The sequence below is a fragment of the Sus scrofa genome, chromosome 2 (assembly GCF_054392235.1).
Source record: "Sus scrofa isolate SSC_HxYL_T2T_F1_AM1 chromosome 2, Sscrofa_HxYL_maternal_Yorkshire_Landrace_v2.0, whole genome shotgun sequence".
NCBI classification, from domain to species: Eukaryota; Metazoa; Chordata; class Mammalia; order Artiodactyla; family Suidae; genus Sus; species Sus scrofa.
In genome coordinates, this window is record NC_139384.1 from 31,633,021 (window position 1) to 31,656,588 (window position 23,568).

The following is a 23,568-nucleotide window of genomic DNA, read 5'->3' on the forward strand; positions in this document are numbered from 1 at the left end:
TAAAATTTTTTACATTTAAAAAATGTAAAACAAACAAACAAAAAACACCCCACAAACCAACAAAAAACAAACAACAAAAAGGCCATAATGCTGTTTGGTCCATGGAATACAAAATGGCCAGTCAAAATTTGGGAGTGCATTTTTGTGGGGGGGGGGGTCTCTGTTCATTTCTGCACCTCAACCTTTTGCGGCCTAACAATGCTCCTCCTTCTGAGGGCTGTCTTCTACTTTGAATACCCTAGAGTTTGACCAAAGCGCCAGCTGACCGAAACAAGTAGCCAACGCCCTAGCATAAGGCTGGGCCGGATTCGGGGTTCAGGCTGCGCGGTCAGGCTCTCGAGCTCTCGCACGAATTTTCTTGCGAGCTGCAAGTGGGGGCGCCGCCGTCGCGGCTGAGGGGCCCAACTGCCTTTTGCAGCGCCCTTCGGCCACCGGCTGCAGCCCTGCTTGGCTCCTACCCTTTAGGGTCAAGGGTCGCGGGCAGCGAAGCCCCAGGGGACCGGGCAGCCCCGCGTCCCCGGAAGCGCTGGCTCTCGGGCTCGGGCTGCCGCGTTCCTGGCCGGCGCGCTTGAGCGCTCTGCGGCTCAGGCCTCCCCGTCACTGGCGACCTGCCCCCGCCAGGCCCGCTCCGGTCCCTGGAGACGCGAGCGACACCGGCCGCCGAGGGTAAGCGCTGAGCGACCTACGTATGTTCTGGAAGCCGGCGCGGGGCCCGGGAAAGGTCGGGGTCTCGGGCGGCTCCTCTAAGCGCCCGAGGCGCAGGCCGCCGGGGTTTCAAGTTCAGGGCGCGGCGACTGCGCTGCTTCCCTTCCGCTCCTTCTCTTCCGCCCTACAGAGCGCGGTGGGTCTGGGGGCCTCTCAGCGCGCGGGGACAACGCCCCTGCGCGGCACCGGGCGGCCACGGCCCTGGTCCCCGGCTGTTTGCCGCTGCCGCCCCACCCCGCCTCACTTTCTGTCCTTGTCTACCCTGCCCGGGCCCAGCCCCGCCGCCTGCCCTTCTCAACAAGTGCAGCCCCGCTCGCCCGGCTGGGACCTGGCGCCTGCTTTCTCTTTGCTTAGTTCAAGAAGCCCCTCTAGAAAACACACCGGAGGGGGGAGCTTTGGGTCAAGAGAAGGCTTTTTTTTTTAATCTAAAAAGGCCTTCCTCCTGCGCACCTGGTTTTAATAAGAGCCTGGGGAGAAATATGGCCGGGGGCCTGAAGGATCCCCAAGAAATTCTGTCCAGGGAAAGAAGGGTGCACGTGGATTGTACGTGAGCAGACGCACTCACTGTACGTTTGTAAAGACCTCGTGCACTTTTCAACTTTAACTGTGGCTTAGAGAGGTTGTAGGTGGTGGTGATACTAGACGTGGGAAAGAAACGTCAGTTAAAAACACATTTATTAACGTTGAGGACAAGGAGATCGCACAGTTGTGCACAATGTAGTCTTTTCTTTCCAGCTTTAATAACAAAAAAGGAAAATCGAAACAACCCTGCCCCAGTCCTATACGCCCCACCTGCCTAGTCCATGTGCCCACGTATTTTTCTTTTACAGAGTTGCATTTAGAGGTACTCAGCATTCTTATTTCCAATCCTGGAACAAGGGAGGTGAATTACATCCCAGCAGAACGGAAGTCTTCATTAGTTCTGAGAAAAAGATCTTTCAGTACATGAGCTGGAAGTTAAAGATTGTATCATGCTTTCAACCTATGTTATAAAAGTTTAAAGGATAAAGGACATGAAAGGCTTTTTTAAAAGACCCTTGTGAGACATATAAATATATGTCCATACACATTCTTTTTGCATCTTCGTTTAAAGCCAAGAACAAATTTTCCAGTATAGCTCTTTGATCTTTGGACTCTTAACTTTACCTTGTACTAGAATTTTGAGAACACTAATTTTTTGTCAAACATTTCTTAAACCCCTAATCAGCATTAAATCAGAGACCTCAGGGTTGTACTGATGTTCTCTTTGCTTGGAAGGGTTTCCTTTTGCCTTTGCTTTGCTAGCTCCTCCTTATTCAGATTGCTGCTCCAATGTCCATTCCCCACCCTGAGCCCATACAACAAAGATGTTTTATTTTCTTCAAAGCATTTACCATGATCTGAAATTACTAATTTGATTATTGCCTGCCCCCACCTCAATAATATGAGGAACCTTGCTGTTACACTTGCTGTTATATCTTAGAACCAACACCCAGGGTCTACCAGGACTCATATTTAGTAAATACCGGGGGAAAAAAGTTTGCAATATAGAGTATAGCCTTGGGAGCATTTGCTAAGTGAATGTGACCCTCAAGGAAATGTCCCCCGCCCTTTGCTTTTTCCCCTGGGTAGCTGGGAGGCAGCTTCTGTGACCTGCTGGCCCTTCTAAGGCCCCACCCATGGTGACCCACCAGCCCCAGGAAGTAAGCCTCGGAGGCAGCTGGGGCCTCAGGCAGATTTTTTGTTTTGTTTTTTATTTTTTGTTTTGAGTCCAGATCTTGGACTGGAGAGCGAGTGGGGTTCTCCCCCAGAGGCCTGGGACTGCTGGCTGCACAAGCCCCCTGACCCTTTAGCACTTCCTAGGGCTTGGCTGCATGCATGAGGTTCGAAGGTTCATGGTGGGAGCTGCTCATGAAAGATGCACTGTTATTGTTGGACTTCAGACACAGGGAATAATTAGGGGAGTGACATGTGCTAAAATCGAGGTCTTTCCTTGTGGGCTGGGTCGCTCACGGAGCTGTGACTGGCCTCTTGCTGGCAAAGGCCATGGATTCCTGTGGATTCCTCTGTGGTTCACTTCTCAAGGACGCCTTGAGGAGGAAGAGGCTGGGAGTGGGGGCAGACAAGTTTGGAATTTCCCGGGGTTCCTTGGGGATTGATTGTTGTTGAGAACCACCCGGACGATACCAAGGTAGAGCATCGGGGTCTCTTTGCCTTTCCTCAAGGCCACACTGGGCTCCAGGGTCTTACCTGCACGGTGATTGGGCAGCCGGGGCAGGACCCAAGGTATTGGGAACTGCCGGTTACCACCAAGGAAGAACCTTTCCCTTAAGCTCTACAGGGCCTGGCATGGCATGGCGTTCGGCACATGACGTGTGTTTAGTAAATGTTCATGATGTTCGTTCAGGTATGGAGTGTGAGCGTGTGCTTCGATTTGTGTTTCAAGCCTGGCTGTGTCGGTGGCCAGGGACTTTGGGGCCCACTACCTGGGTTCAGATCCTGGTGGCTCCACTTGCAAATTGTCACTGAGCATCCCTGTGGCCCACAATCCTTACCTGTAAGAGGCAGATAATGTTACTTCATGGGATGCCTATGAGAGTAAGATGGAGTAAATTTTGGAAAGCGCTTAGGGACTGGCATGTACTAACATGGTAAATGCTAAAAAGTAAAAGTAAATATGGAAAAGGGAGCAGTCACCTCATGGAGGAGAAAAGGGAATGGGATCTGGGAGAGGCGTACTGGGGATTTCAAAATAATTGTCATTTTCTCTTTCTTAAATGGGTGGCTATGTGGGTTTTGTGATATTGCTCTTTATACTACAACTTAGAAATGTTTTAGTAACTGCTCCATGTATGATAAAACATTAAGACTGCACCTCCTGGTGTCTCCTATCCTGCATTTAATTAATTAATTACTGGCCATGCCTGTGGCGTGTGGACATTCCTGGGCCAGGGATTGAACCCAAGCCATACAGTGATAAGGCAGAACCCTTAACCTGCTGAGCCACCAGGGAACTCCCCTAAATGGACTTTATCATGTTGAAGATCATTGAAATGATTAATTTGTGTGACCTCCCTTCTTGTACAACTTTATGAGGGAAGAAATATTATTTCCAGTTTATAGGTGTGGAAACAGGCTGAATAACTTGCTTAAGGTCTGCACCCTTAAATAGAAGATCTCAGAATTAAATCAAATCTGTGTTTCTAACTGCGGTGTATGGCTTTCTTATGTGTCGCTGATATAGGAGGTTGTGTCTGAGCTTTAAAAATAATGAAATTCGTTACCTTACCAATGGTCCACTGACATAAGACTGCACACTATGACTTATCTGTGTGTGTCAGGATATTCTCAATTGTGTGAAACCAACTCAAAATCCAGAAATAAGCTGGATCTAGAAATGACTGACTGCAATTTGCCACTCTAACCCTCTACTTCAAATTTTATATTCATCAAAATTGCCCACTATTCTCAATAGTGATAAGAAATGCTAAAATACTGTACATTGTAGTTTAAAATAAATGCATATAAAAGGAGACGTCAATCTCTCTGTAAAATGTATATTGGGATTCCATCTAAGATTTCAAGAGAAAAAAGTCTTAGGATACAAGAAAAAGAAAACTGTCACTGCCTTAAGAATATAATTGAGATTTAAGAATTTGACAGTGTGAAATGGGGCCAGATGTCATTCAGCAGACATTTATTAAATGCTTTTAGGTATAAAGCAGTAGGACAGTTTGATATTCAGAGTTGTTTGTAGTCCTTCAATGGGTAACATGTTAATATACTGTTGATTGTTTTGCAAATTGTGACACTGATCAAAGCTGATTGTATTATGAATTATGAGATTCCAATAATTGAAGTGTTTGGGAAAATGCAGAGAAAAGATCAGTGATTTCACAATGATTCCAGTATTGGAGCTGGACTTCCAGCTTGGATAAAAGGGAAGATGAGGATGTTCAAACCTGATCGAGGAGAGCCGAATAGGGGGTGGTGGTGGTGGTAGGAAGTCTTGAGGCCTGTAAATAGTTGAGTTGACTAGTATGTTAGGTTCCCTGTGGTGGAAGATGAGGCCAGAAGGGCATGTTGGAGTGACAGGACCGAGGGGTCTGGCCTTCTTTATCTCATGGCAGTGGGGAGCCAGCGAAGGTTCCTAAGCATGGTTGTGACATGCTTAGCACGTTAACCTAAGATGTATTCTTCTGATGGAGGTTGATAAGAGGGAAGAAACCAGGATGGGGAGACCAGGGAGGAGGCGTTTGGGATAGTCTAGGGGGCTGGTTATGAGGACTTCAACTAGCATGAAGGCAGGGGACATAGAAAATAAAAAGCTTTCGATGGAAGAGGTGTGGCTGCAGCTAAATTTCTTATTTGATGACTGATGGAATGTGTTGACAAGAGGAGAAATAAAAAAGCACTCTAAAGATGTGAGATTGGCTGCCACTGACAAAATAGACAAGTCACAGGTATTGGAGGAAGAAGAGCTAGGAATATTTAAATATGATCAGAGCATGAGGATTGGAAGAGCCAGCATTGAAATTTCCATTCTGCAGGACCTCTCTGAGCCTTTAAAGAATGTATCATATAGCATTTTCCCAGCTGACCCCAGAAAACCCCTTTCCTTCTCCCCAAACATTTTTCAGAATGCAATTTGGAACTGTATCAACAGACCAGGCCTGCAAGGATGGAAGCAAGGAAGGTCCAGCGCTTTGGACCTTGAATAGTATCAGTCTTGCAATTCAGCCAGGACACACTTCACAGGACACGTCACACCCGGGACCCTGGGTTCTGGGCCCCAGGTCACTTAGCATCTGCCTGTCTCTTCAAGTGCTCTTCTGCGTCCTGTATCATCATGCCTCAGATTTATAGCAAACGGAAAGTGCAGTATCACCTTGAAAAGGCAGACAAGTGAAGAGGTGGGAAATTTTGAAGAGATTCTGATTTCCTTTCCCCTCCTTCCTTCCTTTCCTCTCTCCCTCCCTCCTGTCTTTTTTTCAACCTTCCCCCCTTTTGTCTTTTTATGGACATGCCTGCGGCATATGGAAGTCTCCAGGCTAGGAGCTTCAGCTGCCAGCCTATGCCACAGCCATGGCAATGCCAGAGGCGAGCCACCATCTGCGATCTACACCACAGCTTGTAACCCACTGAGCAGCACTAGGGATCGAACCCACATCCTCATGGATACTAGTCAGGTTCTTAACCCACTGAGCCACAATGGGAACTCCCTGTCCATTTTCCACTGCTGGCATCTTTAGAGAGCCTGTTGAGCGAGACTAGGGGTCGAACCCGCACTTTTACAGACACAACGTCAGGTTCTTAACCTGCTGAGCCAGGATGGGAACTCTGGGCAATGAATTTTCTTAGGAATACTTTATTTTTCCTTCTGAAGGGCTAGTGGAAGGCCCATTTCTATTGTTGGTGGGCTGTTGCTCTTGTTTATGTATTGTTTCCTTTAAAACAGAGTCTTTGGAGTTTGAAACTTCATGTATGTATTTAATGCCATTAAGTCATCCAAATGGACTCATCTTTTTTTTTTTTTTTTCCCTGTCTTTTTGTCTTTTCTAGGGCTGCTTCCGCGGCATATGGAGGTTCCCAGGCTAGGGGTCTAATTGGAGCTGTAGCCACCGGCCTACGCCGGAGCCACAGCAACACAGGATCCGAGCCACGTCTGCAACCTACACCACAGCTCACAGCAACGCCGGATCGTTAACCCACTGAGCAAGGTCAGGGATCAAACCTGCAGCCTCATGGTTCCTAGTCGGATTCGTTAACCACTGCGCCATGACGGGAACTCCTGGAGTCATCTTGCCACAAGCTCTCCAAGTGACATTTAGGAACTTGATTCCAGTTAAATCAAAGTCACTATGATTATTTGTTTGTTTGTTTGTTTTTTGTCTTTTTAGGGCCACACCTGCGGCATATGGTTCCCAGGTTAAGAGTTGAATCTGCTGGCCTATGCCACAGCCACAGCAACATCAGATATGAGCTGTGTCTGTGACCCCACACCACAGCTCATGGCAACGCCGGATCCTTAGCCCACTGAGTGAGGCCAGGGATCGAATCTGCGTCCTTCATGGATATTAGTCAGATTCATTTCCACTGAGCCACGACGGGAACTCCCAAAGTCATCGTGATTTTTAAAAAATTAATTTTACCCATAAATTTATTTTAACGATTTTAAGGTGTTCAATTCAGTGGCATTAAGTACATTCACATTGTTGTACAACCATCACCTTTATCCGTCTCCAGAACTTTTTTGTCTTCCCGAACTGAAACTCCATACCTACTAGACAATAACTCTCCAACTCCCCACTACCAGCCACACCATCCCCACTCTCCTGACCCTGGCAACCACCATTCTGTTTCTATGAATTTGATCTCGAGGGACATCATATAAGTGGAATCATACAGTATTTGTCCTTTGTGTCTAGCTTATTTCATGTAGCATAATGTTTTCAAGGTTCATCCATGTTGTAGCGTGTGTCAGAATTTCCTTCCTTTTTAGGCTGAATAGAGCGCTCTTGTACGTATATGCCACTTTTGTTTATCCATTCATCTATCTATGGACATTTGGGTTGTTTCCACCCCCCTGTGATCTTAAGTTCTTTAAGTAGTCCCTGCATTGGGCTTCCTTCCACATGAGCTGGAGATGACTTTTGGGTTTTATACATTTGAGTTGATAATGGAAAATCACACATCATCTTATTAAATCAAGATGGGAAATCGGATCCATAATACTTTAGAGAAAAAAATGCTTTTTAATCTCCATTTCAAGTGGATTTGGATAGTGACAATTCTGTTCTTGACTGGAGGCTTGGTCCCAGGAGCTACCTGGTGATCCTGGCAGGAGAAAGTCCCTTTTGATTTGGGAAGTGACCAGGGCTGGCTCATTAGTAGCAGCTCAGTATTAGGGCCTTCTGTGCCTTCCTAGATCTTTGCAAAGTCTCCAGACATTGGGTTGAGAGGTGGAAAAGTCGGCAGGATGCTTTTTGGAGATCTAAGCTGAGACACCGTGGAGGAGAGTTTGGGTGTTTCCCAGAGACATCCTGCTTTGGAGGCTGCTGCTGGGGCTTAGTTCTGACTTGGAGAGAACAGATGAGATGAGGACTGTGATGAAATAGGGGGACATGCGACTTATGAGTCTCATGAATCCAGAGGTCAGCTCAGCTTCCCACACCATCCTTTTCTCCTTCCCAGAAGATTTTGGTTCAGAGAAAAAGAAATGATTTTGACTGAGCTATTATTAGGTTGGAATAATTTCAAGGATAATTTAATAAGCCTCACAGAGAACAACCAGCTTTATCATGTGAATCCTACAGATTCCCAGATTTTGCCCTGCAGTGCCATGGGGCACTGCAGTAAACTTACTGGGTGCTGTGAGATCGTTTAATGGTTTAAGGAAAACTGTGCTAGACAAGGCGTCTGTGGGATGCTCAAGAACCACTGGCTCAGGAGGTGTTCATAGTTTCAACATTAGATCGTGCTGCATTCCTTTAGTGATGTCATATCTTTGTGGAGCTGGGCTTTGGTGGCTGCTGTGATAAAATTGAGTATGGGGATGAAATCAGTGTGGAGTAGGAAATGAAGGGAACAGTGTCTAATCTGATTCCAGAGTTTAAGAAGTCGTACAGTGCCCAGTGAGTGTACACAGTCCATAAGTAAGTAATTGTGATCACTTAAGAATGAAATTTAAAACATTTTTTCAACGTTATCTGTTACTATTCTTTTAAATGGCCACTATATCACTCAGACATAAATAGTAAGTTGTTTGGACTTAACAAGTGGAACTGTTAGATACTTCCTTCACCCCAAGAGTGCCATAAAAAAATTTCTGAGACACCAAAGGCACCGTGGACCACGAGATTTGGGGAGTCTTTTCTTTGAGCTATCAGAAAATCTCAAGGTTGTGTGTTTACTTTTAGATACATCAAATATAGGATTGGAGATGAGATGAAAGGAGAAATAATCACTGTACTTTGAGATTTTCTGAAGTAAATAGCTTTATTTTTTGATTATAACATTAATATGTATTGATTATTTAAAGAAACCTGGAAAGATACAAAATAGAAAATAAAACCATCCATTAACCACCTTATACCCCTCCTCTGCCTAGAGATAATATATGCTAACATTTTGGTGGATAGTCTTCCAGACTTTTGCTTTTCCTGTGTATACTTAAGAGAGATTTTATAAAAATTGGACCATATAAGCTCTATATTGTTTATTCCTTTTAAAAACTCACTATATTACAGCTGTCTTTCCCTGTCAACATGAATACATTTGTAATCACACATAATGAGTATATATTTAAACAGATGTATAGATACACTTTCAAGGGGGAAAAGCCTTTCAATTCTAAAGCCATCATTACTAACTGTAGGAGGATTCCATTATTAGAATGGCTCAACTATGCCCCCTTGTGGCTTAGTGAGATATTTAACATTTTTCTTCAAAGATGTGTGTAGGACCTTGTAGTCTGACATGGAGGATACAAAAGTAAAGGAAATATGATCTTCTTTAGGAGCTTACAGTCTATAAGAGGAAATGGAATATATAGTTAAATAGCTATAAAGGGTACTAGAATGTAATTAGGTATATCATGAGAGTTAAACATCCCATATAAGGGACTAAAGACTTCATGGTAGCAGCAACAATAACTCAATATTTATTGAGTGCTTATGAACTAGGAACTACCCTTTGCACTTTTTATAGAAAAGATGGAATTGCTCTCCTCTAGGCCTTTTAACATGGGGAGAATCTTGACTTAGAGGAGTGAAGAGGAGATGGAAGGAAGACAGGAAGGAAGTACTCCAGGTGGGGGAACTGCAAGAGGAGGGAGTCTATACAGGGAGGAGGGGGCCCTGTGGATTCTCAGAGGGAAGTGAGAAACGACATTAGAAAGAGGCAAAAGCCTTGAATCCCAGCCCAAGGAATGTGACCTTAATTCTGTTGACAGGCAATGGGAACCAATGATTCAAGTATTTTGATCAGCAGAGTAATTTTATCAGAGCTGGACTTTGGGAAGATTAACTTTTCAGCAGTGTGAAAAATGAGAGACTCAGGGTGGATGGGGCCAGTTAAGAGGCCATTGCAACAGTCCAGGCAAGACATAATAAGGCCACTCTGAAGAGGTGCAGTAGAAAATGGAGAGGAGGGAATACATCTGAGCTTGGTTAGAAAGCCAGCAATGATATAATCTCTTTCTTGAGTTTTATATTTTCATTATTCATGTAAAAATACAATAGGAGCTCCCGTTGTGGCTCAGTGGTTAACGAATCCGACTAGGAACCATGAGGTTGCAGGTTCAATCCCTGGCCTTGCTCAGTGGGTTAAGGATCCGGCGTTGCCATGAGCTGTGGTGTAGGTTGCAGATGTGGCTCAGATCCCGCATTGCTGTGGCTCTGGCATAGGCCGGTGGCTACAGCTCCAATTCGACCCCTAGCCTGGGAACCTCCATATGCCGTGGGAGTGGCCCAAGAAATGGCAAAAAGACAAAAAAAAAAAAAAATACAGTAATATCTGGTGAACTTTGAATGGAGATCTTCATACTCAGTGGGTTTTCTACACAAACTAAATGGATTGCTTTACCAATGTTCACATGCTGATTTCCTCCCTCTCCTTCAAGAAACTATTTCTCTTAGGGATACCAGCTAGGCTATATTTTTTAGCCTCTGAGCTGTTAATTTTGGCAGGGCCCTGGTCCTCTGGTAGAGCACGCTATTCTAGCCGTTCTCTAGGTTTGCTCTGGTGGCATAGTATTTGGATGACTCTTTTTCCAGTTATAAAACCAGAGGGAGTTTGCTGCAAATGGGATTCAGTTTAGACCTGCGGGGCTGATTCTAAGGATGGGAGCTAGCTGGAATTGCATGACCAAGGGGGCTGCAGCACACTGTTTTGTGGCCTTTTAAAAAGATAAGACAGTTAATTGAGATGATTGGAATTTAGTGTGTCATCCAAAATAATCCATTTTTGGTTATATTTATGAATGCTTATAAAAGAAATCCTACCTTTAATATTGTAAGCACCTAAGGGTAGTGATTTTCTGAGTGAGTTCACTAGTTCATTGGCCATTGGCAAGCCATCAGGATCTTTTGGATGCGCTAAGTCCATCCCATAAATGTATAGGTCGCTATTTTACAATAAAAGTGAGATACATACAGACTCACATTTATCTCTAATAAAGCTAGTAATAAATGGTTAAGACATCTTCCTCCAAGGTCTTCTTTATCACTGGCTTTCCCTTGCCCGTGGGAGCTTGTCCCTGCAGAGTCCAAGGGTCACTGATGTGGAGAGAGGTGATGACACTGATGGCTCTTGTGCTTTTCCCCAGTAACCAGTGAACATCTCTCACTTCACGGGTCCTCTTAAATATTGTTTCTTGAGCACCTATCTTGAATTACATCACATTTTATACATAAGTAAATTGAATAGGGAAAACTAAGTCTGGGGTTTCTAGGGCATTCAGGACCTAGAATTTTAAAAGATTCACTTGGCTTTTTTTTTTTTTTTAAAGTAATTTTATTATTATTATTTTTTGTCTTTTTTTTTTTTTTTTTTGCCTTTTCTAGGGCCGCTCCCTCGGCACATGGAGGTTCCCAGGCTAAGGGGTTGAATCGGAGCTGTAGCCACCAGCCTACACCAGAGCCACAGCAATGCGGGATCTGAGCCACATCTGCAACCTACACCACAGCTCATGGCAACGCCGGATCCTTAACCCACTGAGCAGGGTCAGGGATCGAACTCACAACCTCATGGGTCCTAGTAGGATTCGTTAACCACTGCGCCACGACGGGAACTCCCACTTGTCCTTTTTCTCCGAATGTTAGACATTATGCTTCTGCTTGCGGGCAAAGAGGTGACTGCGTATCACATAATGTAATACACTTCTTGAATTTGTGGATCACTAATTAACATGCTTGAGCTGTTTCAAACTTTGCTGGAGTCATAGTGCGAAACCAATTTGTCATTGGTACATAGCAGGATCATATTCCAAACCCTATCGGATTATAGTTATGTACTTTATCACTTTTTAACCATTTAAATTACATTCCTGTTAATAGGATCTATGCTTTAACGTCAGTGGGCGGATTGGGGGCTTGCGTGGTTCATGTCTAGTTGAGTTTTTATGGCTAATTGGGCACATATGTATTAAACTAACCTCTCTATTTAGCAGCGAGGGATTTTTACTAAAAATGAGCATATTTTTATTACAGGCAGCTTAGTTTCATCTGCTTAAGTAGTTTTTTTAAACATGAACCATTTTTCAGTACAACTGTATCTTAATGTGTTAACTGTATTTTTTAAATGCAGATTTTTTTTTCACTAGCTTAATGGGAATTCACAGAAATCATAGCCTTTTAATTAAAGCCAATATGTTTCAGTGCCAGACGTTCTGAAGGATTCCAATGAACCAAAAAGGAACACATTTCTGCACTGGAAGTGTGCATATGGGACCCTTCAGAAGCCTGACAGAAATGCCTGATGGAAGGATTTGAAACAGGAAAAAGATTAATAAAAAGAACATCAGAGTAGGTTTCAGAATAGCTTAAATAATGTGTGTAGCGAAATAATTTTCTACACCAAAGGATGGTTTGATTGAAAAATTGTGACTCTTGCCTAGTTTTAAAAAAAAGTCTAAATCTAACTTTATTTGAATGTAAAAAAGAGTCCACAGTAGCTGAATCTTTCAAACCTAAAGCTGGTACAAGTAGCTGTTGTGTTTTTTTTGTTTTTGTTTTTGTTTTTTCCAGAACTAGTTCAAGTGATCTGACAAGTAAAATTTGAAGGACAAGGGGACAGAATATTTGAAAATGAAAAGATCCTTAAGGAGTTCCTGTCATGGAGCAGTGGAAGGGAATCCAACCAGGAACCATGAGGTTGTGGGTTCCATCCCTGGCCTCGATCAGTGGGTTAAGGATCTGGTGTTGCCGTGGGCTGTGATGCAGGTCGACGATGCGGCTCTGATCTGGCGTTGCTGTGGCTCTGGTGTAGGCCGGCAGCCGTAGCTCTGATTAGACCCCTAGCCTGGGAACCTCCATATGCCTCGAATGTGGCCCTCAAAAGACAAAAAAAAAAAGAAAGATCCTTGAAAGTCTCTAGGATATAGTCATTGTAATGGCAGCTGTAAGGAAATTACAGGATATATTTAGTTACAGTTTGATCTAACAAAAAGAGCCTAGGACCAGAAATCAGATGACTTAAATTTTCATCCCTGTTCTGCACATAACTATCTGTGGGACTAGACAAGTCATTTTTAACCTTGCCATGTTTTTTGTTTTTTCAGTTGTAAAACGGTGATTCTATCTCCTTGAACCATCTCATGGTTGTCGTGAGGATGCTAATGAAGTACGGGTATAAAATCTTGTTGGAAAGCAGTGCCCGAGTGTCACAGAAAGGGAGTTATTTCTGTGGTGTCGAATAACCGTGGCCAGAGAATGTGCTTTGCTTGGCGTTGCCTCACTCTAGAGCCAGGTGTAAGGAAGGGTTCCGTCGACTGCGGAACGCATGCGTGCGTGAATGAATGGATGGCCTTTTTTGCTCTCGTTTTATTTTCTCTGTCAGAGACTTGGGTCAAAAGAATAAAACTAAATGTGTGGTTTGGGATTCTTTAGAGTCGTCCGCAGGTGCACATGCTGGTACCCATCCAAGTCTCAGCCACATGTATAAACACAAATACGGTCTGGTAGACATCCTAGTGTTACACGTGCACAGGATGTTTGGTGGGACTTTCTTTCTTTCTTTTTTTTTTTTTTTTTTAACAGTATTGGATTTGGCAGCTAGAGCCCTAGTTGAAAATGCAACATTTTAAAGAAAGCCAGTGCCACAGTTGTGGCCTCTTCCTTTCCCTTTTCCATCCCTGCTTCCCCTTTACCCCCTACTATGGGGCTGCCTTCTTGGTCCTGTACCCCCACTCTTTGACCCAGACTCCTCTCCCATCCTGAAGGCCTTTTATGGAGGTTATGAGGGAAGGGAGAGAGGGGAGAGAGAGTCTTCTTGGCTGCTGCCTTTTGGAAGAACAGTATTCATAATTTTCTTCTCTTTCTGTGAGGGAGAGTTGGAGGCTAGGGGGCAATTCCTTCAACAAATTAAGTGAGGGGGAAATTCCTTCTTGTTTGCAAAAAGGGAAAATTGGTTTTGGGTTTCCCTCCTGGACCTCTGCCTGGGCTTGGGGATCTGTCCCCACCTGCTGGGGCAGAGTGGAGAGCTGGAGAGGGACCGCGGGCTGCTGAGGGTGGTGGCTGTGGGCTTGTGGGTGGAGGCGGGGGTCGCCAGGCTCTTCGTGCTCAGGTACGCGCTGTGGTGCAGGTCTGTAGGGTTGGACTCTCTTGCCGGGTTTCCCACCTATGAGGCGGGAGGGCTGCCCACCGGGCGGGGAAGCATTCTGAAGAGTCACGGCTCTCTCCAGCTCCAGCCTGCCCTGCACAGGAAGGAGGTGATGAGATTTCAATTGAGTCCGAGTGACTTTTCAAACGAATTAACTAGCATTCAGTGACAAGAACGCAGAAGTGATAGAACTTGCTCAAGATCTACTACTCCAGTTGGGAAGGGAGATCTGACAGCAGTGATTAGAAGATAGAAAACAAAGCAAAACCCCAACTGTTTCATGTTTGTCTGGCACTGAGCAGATACCCTTCCATAAAGTTATTATGCTCATTAGAAACGGTCCTCTTGTGCTTTGACTCTGGTTACTTAACCCAGAATCCAGACTCTCGGCAGAAAAGACCTTAAAGATAATTCCTCCTCGGCCAGTAGGTTTCAAATGCTGTTCCGGGAAGTCTGGAGTGGAAGTGGCAGGCCACAGAGGTTGCTCAGGACCCCCTGGGGGAAGGGTGAGGAGGGGTTTAGACGGGGGGAGGGCATGGAGGAGGGGTGGGATGCTGAGCATGTAGGTCTTCTGGTCTCTCTCTCCACCACTAGCCAGAAAACTTTTGCTTTTATCTGCCTTATATATCGGTTTTCATTGTAAAATTACTTTTGTCTAAAGAATTCCCCAGTTAGGAAAAAAAAAAAAAAAAAGGCTTCCTTATGATCCATCCCCCTCATTTCTGAGATAAATAGACTGAAGCTTAGACTGGAGAAGTGACAAGCCATAGACCACAGAGCCCTGAGTGGTAGAGTCAGGACACGGGTCATCTAGTTTGATGTCCTGTCCCAAACCAAAGAGTAGAGAGTTAGCCTCGAGATTTCAAGGTGCATTTATTAAGCAGCTACTAGACAGAGTCATCTGCACACTTTTTTCCCTGCTCCTTCTTCCTCAAAGATTAATGCAGTTATTGCATCCATTTGGTCCTTTACTGCCGGAAAAATAACAGCCAGCAGGGGCTTTCTTGGGTTACCTCGGTAAGAGATCTCTGCAAGTCAAACACTATTAACTTTAATGAAGCGGCTTTGATGGTGGGGAAGAGACAGCTGACACCACATTTCCCTAACAATAAACCACTCTGACAGATAAAAACAAACAGGCTCAAGATAACATATAGCATTTCGAGACCTGGGCCAATAACAAATGCAGACGGATGTGAGTCGGGGTTTCCTCTAAGCTGTGTCCTCCATCTGTTGTGGAAACTTCTAAAAGGCAGGGCAGGACGATCTAATCTGGCTTTTACAGAAACCACTGCCTGGGTTATTATAAGAATGGCCCTGGGAGGAAATTTTAAATAAACCTAGTATTACCCTGGGCTCCTTCTGAAGACCCTCTTTGCTCTGATTTTAGCCATTGGATCTGAGCACAGATGGTTTGTTTATCCAGTTCTAGCAACTGGGTCATATACTCCTCCACCTTCCCAGGGCGGTGTTTCTGTGTGTGTGTGTGTGTGTGTGTGTGTGTGTGAGTGAGAGAGAGAGAGAGAGAGAGAGAGAGACAGACAGACAGACAGACAGACAGACAGACAGGCAGACAGGCAGACAGACAGACAGACAGAGAAAGAGAGAGAGAGAGGGAGGGAGAGAGACAGAGAGAGAGAGAGACCCAGTTGCTCTCTTTTCCCCAGGGCGTGCTCTCATCTTCCAGAACCCAACCTGTGACGGGCCAGCACTGCACACAGAGCTGTGACACCTTATTCCATCTTGGCAGATCCCAGTAGAGAACTTGGCCTAAAACAGTAACAACAACCACCACACACAAAAAAACAGGGTTAGTCTGGGTTTGATGCTGAAGTCCACTGGAAGCAGCAAAGAGGAAAATGTGTAATTTTGAGCTCTAACATGATTTGGTCATTAGTTGTAAAACCAAGATTTCATTTAGACTATATGAGTGACAAATATTAGTTAAAAAAAGTTTATTTCAGTTCCCTCACCAGGCTGTGTCACTTAACAAAACAGGTCCTTTCCTTGGAGGCTGCTTTTCTGTGTGCGGTGGAGGAGGGAATCATTATAATTATACTTCTGAATTGTATCTCCTGTTCTTGCTCACTTGATCTTTACAGCTGCTCTGGTAGATTTTCGATGGTTTCACTGATTTGCCCAGGTTCATACAGGTAGCATCAGAGCCAGCACTGGATGGATTTCAAGTTTTATTCCATTCCAGTGGAAGCTCTTTGAGTTTCCTCTATATGTGTGTGTCTTGGGGGTGGGGGATAGTGGCTAGAAAGCAGAAGAGCCCATCTGAATCACTTAACTGAAATCCAATGATAATTCCAGAACCCTAGTGTAGCCTTACTCACCATGCTCTTTTCTCAGGAATATCTTTCCTCTACAAAGATGATTAACAAGTTGCCCAAGTACCTGCTTTCATAACAGCTAATAACTTATGTAGCAAATGCCCCTTGTGTTAGGCATGTATGCAAAGACATATCTTTGCTGTTCACACTAGTTCTAGCGGTGCTCTGGGTACTTTCATGTGCTAGAAGAGGAAACCAAGGCTGAGAGACATTAAGTCCCTTGCCCAAGGTCATGCAGCTTCTGAACTTGTGCTTGTCCCACTGCACCACACCATGCTTGGGTTTGGGTGTGAACACGTGATCAAAGCCGAACAGCAGCAGAAAGAGAGGCCCTAAATTGACCAAATTATAAGTTAATAATAATAACAGTAATTACCCTATTGCTAGCTCTCGTGCTATTTCACACACATCATCTCATTCACTTTGACAGTGGACCCTACCAGCAGAGGCTCCCATCACCCATCACTGCCCTCTCTCCCTTCACCCCTTGCTACTTAGCTGTAGATATGAAACTTCCTCTCTTCTTTTGTGATTTGGCCATGAAAAGAAATTGAATGTTAAAACCATTTAGCTTTGCCCTGGATGTCTCCCCCCCCCCCACAAATCTAAATGGATTTCAAGTTTTATTCCACTCCAATGGAAGCTCTTTGAGTTTCCTCTGTATATGTGTGTCTTGGGGGTGGGGGATAGTGGCTGGAAAGCAGAAGAGCCCATCCGAATCACTTAGCTTAAGACTGAGAGAGGCAGAGGAGATTCAGGATGATCGTAACACACTGAAATCTGCTCCAAAACCTGCAAGAAGAAAAATCTAAAATTTCATATTAAGGGCAAACATTCAGTTGGAGATAATGGAGACCTGGTTTAGGGATTGCCCTTGAGAAAAAATCTGCGGCTCTTCAATGCCCACAAGCTTAAGATAAACCAGCTATGTATGTGGCATGGCAGATGAAGCAGCAGATGCAATCCTAGAAATAGTTTTCAACCATGGGATCCCTAAGGAAACTAAGATAAAATTATGTCTTATTTTACAGATGAAGAAACCAGGCGTCTATTTATGAGGTCACAAGATGAATTTGGAGTCACTTCCAGGTGACAAGCAGAAATAGATATGCTTAGGCTGAGGTCAGCTTCCCTGACCTCACAGGTTTTGGTGGAAAAGCAGGCCAGTCCATGGGATGGTGGGCAGACTAAGGTCTGCAAACCGAGGCTGACCAAAAAGTAGCCCGCGCTCAGGGCTTTGCAAGGATTACCTCATGACCACATTCCAGCCTCGTAGTGATTCCGAGAGGTAGTTAATCTCATTTTTACCTTTTAACAGGTTAGGAAACTGAGGCTTAGAGCAGCTGGGCAGAAGCTGCCTGCATGAAAATTTTAATGATACTTGGCGTGGGACTCTAACTCAAAGTGTGAAGGAAAGAGAAATTTCCCCTTGCCCCTTCCCACACCCTTAGCTGAGATCAGATTTCTCTCTGATAGACGCGCTCGGAGGACAGGGGTTAATGAAGACCCTTACTGCAGGGGTGGCTGATGATGACTGGGAATTAGCTCTAACCCTTGTGTTCAGGTCCTCAGGCAGGGGACAGGGGTGGTGAAGGGCCTCAGGGCCCCAGAAACACACTGCCTTGCCTTCTAGCGTGAGATTGCCTCGCTGAGGCCAGAGTGGCAGGGTTTTGTGGGATTTTGTGGGAGTCATCCCTGGCAGCCCAGGACCGACCCAGAGTTGCCCACTCAGCTTTCTCCCAGGCAAGGCTTTCTCTGCATCACAGCAGCCCTCAGGATGCTGCCTCCAACTCTGACTCTGGCCGCCCCAGGCTAACAGTCTGGAATTTTCAATGAGGGCTGAAAATAAGGGATGCATTAGACCCTGAGTGGATTTTCCAGATATCCTGGCTTTTCTCGCCCAGTATTTTTACATGCAGATGAAATCGCAAGTGAAATGAACTTCAGGAGCTTCGTCAAGGTGGGAAGGATGGCAATGAAAATAGTCTCTGGCCTGTGAGTGAGTGGATGCGTGGTGTTTCAAGGCCGGGGCCCATTCCAGGGCTCAGCCTCAGTTCTATCCTTTTTGGCTCCCTCATGGAGCGCCCCCTTCTGGAAGGCCCTGTATCTGGCGGTAATGGAGCCCTCATTGCCTCAGCCTTGGTTTCCTCCTACCAGGAGGGATATGGGGCCGTCTAGGGGTCTTAGCTGTTTCATTTTATGTGGACTTTGGCCCTGGGGAGACAGTCACAGGCTTTCCACAAGTGTGGTCACAGCCATTCTTATAATTACTCTTGGTGGAAGCCTGGAAGCTGGGCTGGCTTAGCAATTATAATTTCGGAACATCACAAAGCTCTGCCCTCTAGTGGATCTTTGAGAAACATTCACATTCTCTAGGCGAAAAGAAAGGCAGAAAGAACATTTAATGCCAACACGCTGAGGGTATTTTAAACGGAATGGCCCAAGAGCGAAATTCTTGGAACGTCACAGTGGAACGCCTCTTTCTGCTTCAGTCACCCTTTCCCCGCCCTTGACAAATTTGGGAATTGTTCAAACCAATTTAGACTATTTTAATAAAAAATTTAGCAACCCATCTCTAAAAACAAAACGCGGTTTGGGTTCCATATTCTTGCTCAGGACGGCAGTTCTAAAGCACATTAGCTTGTAACCGTGGTTCGTTTACGTTACTGATAGCGCAGTAGATTCTTGGGTTGCATCAACCTCCCGTTTTCTTTATGAAACATCTCTTTGTTTCTCCCCCATAACAAATTTTCTATTTTCTCGTGTGTAGAGAAGAAAATGCTTTCAGTAACATATGTACCTTAATATTCATTTTTTCCCGTTTTTTCAAAGTGAGGACAGATCTTAATTTATATGGCAAGCTGAACTGTGTGCTCCCTTCCTAAAGTTTTTAACTTTACCCTTAAGTTGACTCTTGCCTACTCGGTGACCTCGCACCCTAATTTTTCCGTTTACTTCCTGTACTGCATTTGAAGTGCCTATAAATCACATCTTAGGTCAACCCTTTCCTTAACATGAATAATATTTGTATTCTCGCTGTGCAACACAATTTTACAACAATGACAATTAATTTTTTTGGCAGTCTAGACTTTCATCCTTTTTTTCTTTTTCAAAGCCCTATTAAATTTCAAGCTTCTCTTTTAGCACTTTCAGTGATTCCTGCTTTAACACACTAACTTTTCACTGTTCACGACATATCTGGAAAATGTCACATGTGAGGGTCTAGGTGCCCTGAGCCAGTTTGACTAGGTTCAAAGCAGAATCGGTCCCAGTCAGGTTGTGATGTGTAGGCAGAACCAGAAAAAGGGATTTGTGAGCCCACCACGATGAGTGGGTTCTCACCTTGTACATGTGCCGGGCTGCTAACAGGCTTACTGCCCCCTCCCCCGTGTAGTTTAATTAAAATAACATACTTTAATGATCTTGTAATCATTGGATTGTTTTCAGAAGCTATCAGGTTGCATGTAGAAAAGTCAGTGGAGCAGAAACAAGATCCACTGACCTCATCTCCCCAGCCATGGAGGAGGGACATTCAGCATTTGGCAGAGGAAGGATAAAAACAGATAGAATTTTTATTTCAATCATATCTTATAAGAACTTAGCTTTTTATGATAAACTCTGGCCAGTTCCCTTCTTACTATTCCTCCCCCTTGTAAAAAACTATTTTATGAAAAATCACTACCCATTTTGCTTGTGTCCCCGTGAGCTCTGTGTGTGTGTGTGCGTGCATGTATGTGTATGTGTTGAATATTCTGTCAGAGGGCTTAAATTCTAGTTATTTGTTCCCTTCCACGGTGTGAAATCACCGAGCACCTGCTCAGGCAGTCAGCAGTGTTTACAAATCGATAGGAACTCAGAATTTGAGAGTATCATACCTCTTATAAAAATAATGAATGTGGCCCAATTTTTTTAAAAAGTGAAGTATAGTTTATAATACAATATTACAAACGTGGCCCAGGTTGCCTTTCAGGGAGATGTAGCAGAGCATCAAGGGAAAGGGCCCTTTAGTCATATGAATTTTCTCTCTGACCGTGACTGTGTCACTTATCCTCTCTAAGCTTTATTTTTCTAAAATCTATAAAATGGGAATAAGAACAACACTGGGTGAGGATTAAATGAGGTGCATATAAAGCTCTTAGTACACAGTGCCCAATAAATATTAGTTATTATATTTGAGGATGGAAGATCCACTATAGGGGGTGAGCTTGTATGGATGAACTTGGACTGTAGAGTCAAAAAGGCCTGAATTTGAACTCCTAACTCCTACATGTTAGCTTAGGACAGCTCATAAAACCACCTGAACCTTTGTGTTCTTGTCTGTAAATTGAAGACTGCATCCCTCCACCCCAGGACTGTCGTGAGGCTTCTGTGAGATGCAGGACATACGAGCCTCGGCACACAGAACATAACACATGTGAGCCGATCTCCACCTCCCTGTCTCCTAAGGTCATGTGTACTGTCTCCAATAGGCATTTCAGCTTAGTTTTATTTGATATGAGTCAGATAAAGAAAAGGCCACCCTTAGAGTGACACCCCCCTAAGCTAAAAACAGCCATAATACTTCCTTTCAGACAGTCTCAAAAATCCTGGAGCCTTTGGTTCCGCAATTTAAAACATTAACACACCGAAACAAGTATTGCTGTTCCGTTAACATTCAGTGACTGCATATCTTGTTACACAACAATGGACTGAAAGTTCTCCTCCTCGTTGTCCTGCTGTAGAACAAAATCTCTGATTGGGAAGTGGTGCACAAGCGCCTTGGGGCACCCAGGGCTCCGGATGTTGGCAGTCTGGTTGGAGAGATGCCACGGCTGTGTACCTCTGCCTGCCTACTAGCACAGCTCCGGGCAGGATTTTTGCTTGAGTGCCCAAAAGGACTTTTTTTCTCTTGTACGTAAGAAATGTAGCAGAGAACCAGTGCTTTCTGGGGGAGGTAGTGGTGAGAGAAGAGGCTCAACGACACGGGAGTTCCGTGAAAGCTGCTTTCTGCTCTGCTCAGACGTGGGGCCCGTCTGCTCCACGGGCAGGTCCGTGAGAAACGGACCTGCCAGAACACCCGTCTTGGTGTGAGCAGTCTGTTTTCTGCTTTTACATATACAGACTTGATTTATAATCCCAGTCCGGGCAGCATCTGAGTCTAATTACCTGGGTATATGAAAGTTCAGGCGATCTCAACTAAGTTAGCAATTCAGGGATGCGCTTTACCAGAAGCAGATGGAAAAAATAAAACACTTTAGTTTATGACTATTTTTCTATTTGGGGGAAGGAGAAAGAACAAAAAGCGTTGCCAAATTGATCCTTGTCAAGCACTAATTAAATATTATTCATGATTAATTCTGATGTTGATGTATTCAGCGTTTTAGCGGTGTCATAAATATCTGAAAAAATGAAATAACTCACTTTGTGTAGCTCTAATAAATCATGCATACCTCAGTCCCCACGTGGCCTCCTGAGCCAGCCCCTTATTATTATTTTTTAAGATACATACACTTATTAGTGACTTTTATGGTATGTTATTAGAGACGTGAGGAAATAATTTCCTAATTGGGCCCTCTGCTGTAGCATTTAATTAAAAACAAATATTTGTTAAATTACAAAGAGTGAATAATTTCTTTTATTTAGAGATAGATGCTGAAATGTTTATTGATGAAATGATATGATACCTGAGATCTGATTTGAAAAAAATCCAGGTTGTTTGGAAGAGGGGCGAATATAAATGAAACAAGAGTAGCCATACATGGATAATTCTTTTTTTTTTTTTTTTGTCTTTTCTAGGGCCGCACCCGCGGCATATGGAGCGTCCCAGGCTAGGGGTCTAATCAGAACTGTAGCCACTGGCCTACACCAGAACCACAGCAACACCAGATCCGAGCTGCATCTGCGACCCACACCATAGCTCACGGCAACGCCGGATCCTTAACCCACTGGGTGAGGCCAGGAATCAAACCCACAACCTCATTGTTCCTAGTCGGATTCATCAACCACTGTGCCACGATGGGAACTCCAGATAATTCTTGAAGTATAGTGATGCATCCATGCAAGTTTACTATAATAGCTGCTATTTTTGTAATTTTCTATAATAAGAAATCTCCATGATATTTCCTTGGGAAGGGGCTCAAGTTTATTCCTCAAGACAAATGATTGTAGTCAGTTTTCTTGGTAAGCATATATTCTTTCGGTTATAAACCATGGGTCAGAAAATGTTGTAAATCTAGTTTGGGGTTGAAAACCAATAATGCAGGTGATGATGCCAATACCAGTAGTAGCTTTTACTTAACTGAACATCAGCACTATGCCAGGAACTGTGCTACTTGCTTTACTCCTTCATTTAACACTTAAGACAACTGTGCAGGTTAAATATTTTTATCTTTACTTTGTAGATGCATAAACTGAGTCTTAAGGAGATTCAACTGCTTGGTAAAGGCTGCATACTCTATGACAGAACTGAGGTATCCAAGCTTCCAAAACAAATTCGTACTTTCTCTTTTTAATTTATAAAGAGACTACACTTAGTGAGACAGGTGGGCTGGTACCATGAATTCTAATAAATTGAGCAGGAATGGACCTTAGAGATGGCCACTGGGTGATACACCTCCTCCTGTTCCCATGTCCGTGGCGGCAGTCATTGCAAATGGATTGGGGCGTGGAATCCTACTCACATCATGCCCCAGACAGCTCAGTGGGCTCCGAGTTGGCATTCATAGAGAAATCTATTCATCCTCGTTCTCTCTCACCACCTTACCAGAGGAGAAAACTGAGGCCCAGGGAGAGGCAGGACTCCCTTAAGATTTCACAGCTAATAGGAGGCAAAGTACTCGTGTCCTGACATAGGTCCAGGGTGCCTTCCTTTACAATACCCTAGGCTTCTTCCAGATCAGATTTTTAGTGAGGCTGCTACATGTGTTTATACTTGGAACTGCATAGAACAGTACCTGGTACATGCTAAGTCCTGGATTAATATTCGCTATTATTATCACACGGAGGGAAAGTGTAAAATAGACCAACTCTGAGATGTCAGGGCTATGAATAGAATCAGGTCGGTGTGCTAACCTGGTAACAGAGCACTGTGCTGAAGATGGCCCCACCGCTGCAGCCTCAGGTCCTAGGGCCCCCGGCAACACAGGCTCCTCAGCCTTTAGTCCCCTGTCACTGCCCTCAGGAATGTGCGTGGAAGGCACAATTCTGAGGGCTCTGTCCAGTCCAGATTGATGATGGAAAGCAGCCGACC

At 44.4% G+C, this 23,568-nt stretch overlaps 1 protein-coding gene across 38 annotated transcripts in view; it reads left to right on the forward strand.

Moving 5' to 3' along the window:
• The first annotated feature begins 317 nt into the window (after positions 1–317).
• LOC100737821 (uncharacterized) overlaps positions 318–23,568 on the forward strand; it is a 333,963-nt gene continuing 310,712 nt past the window's right edge. For all 38 annotated transcript variants that reach the window (XM_085011547.1, XM_085011546.1, XM_085011544.1 and 35 more), the window contains exon 1: positions 318–666. The gene's annotated coding sequence lies outside the window, so the exon portion shown is untranslated. The remainder of the gene's footprint in view (positions 667–23,568) is intronic.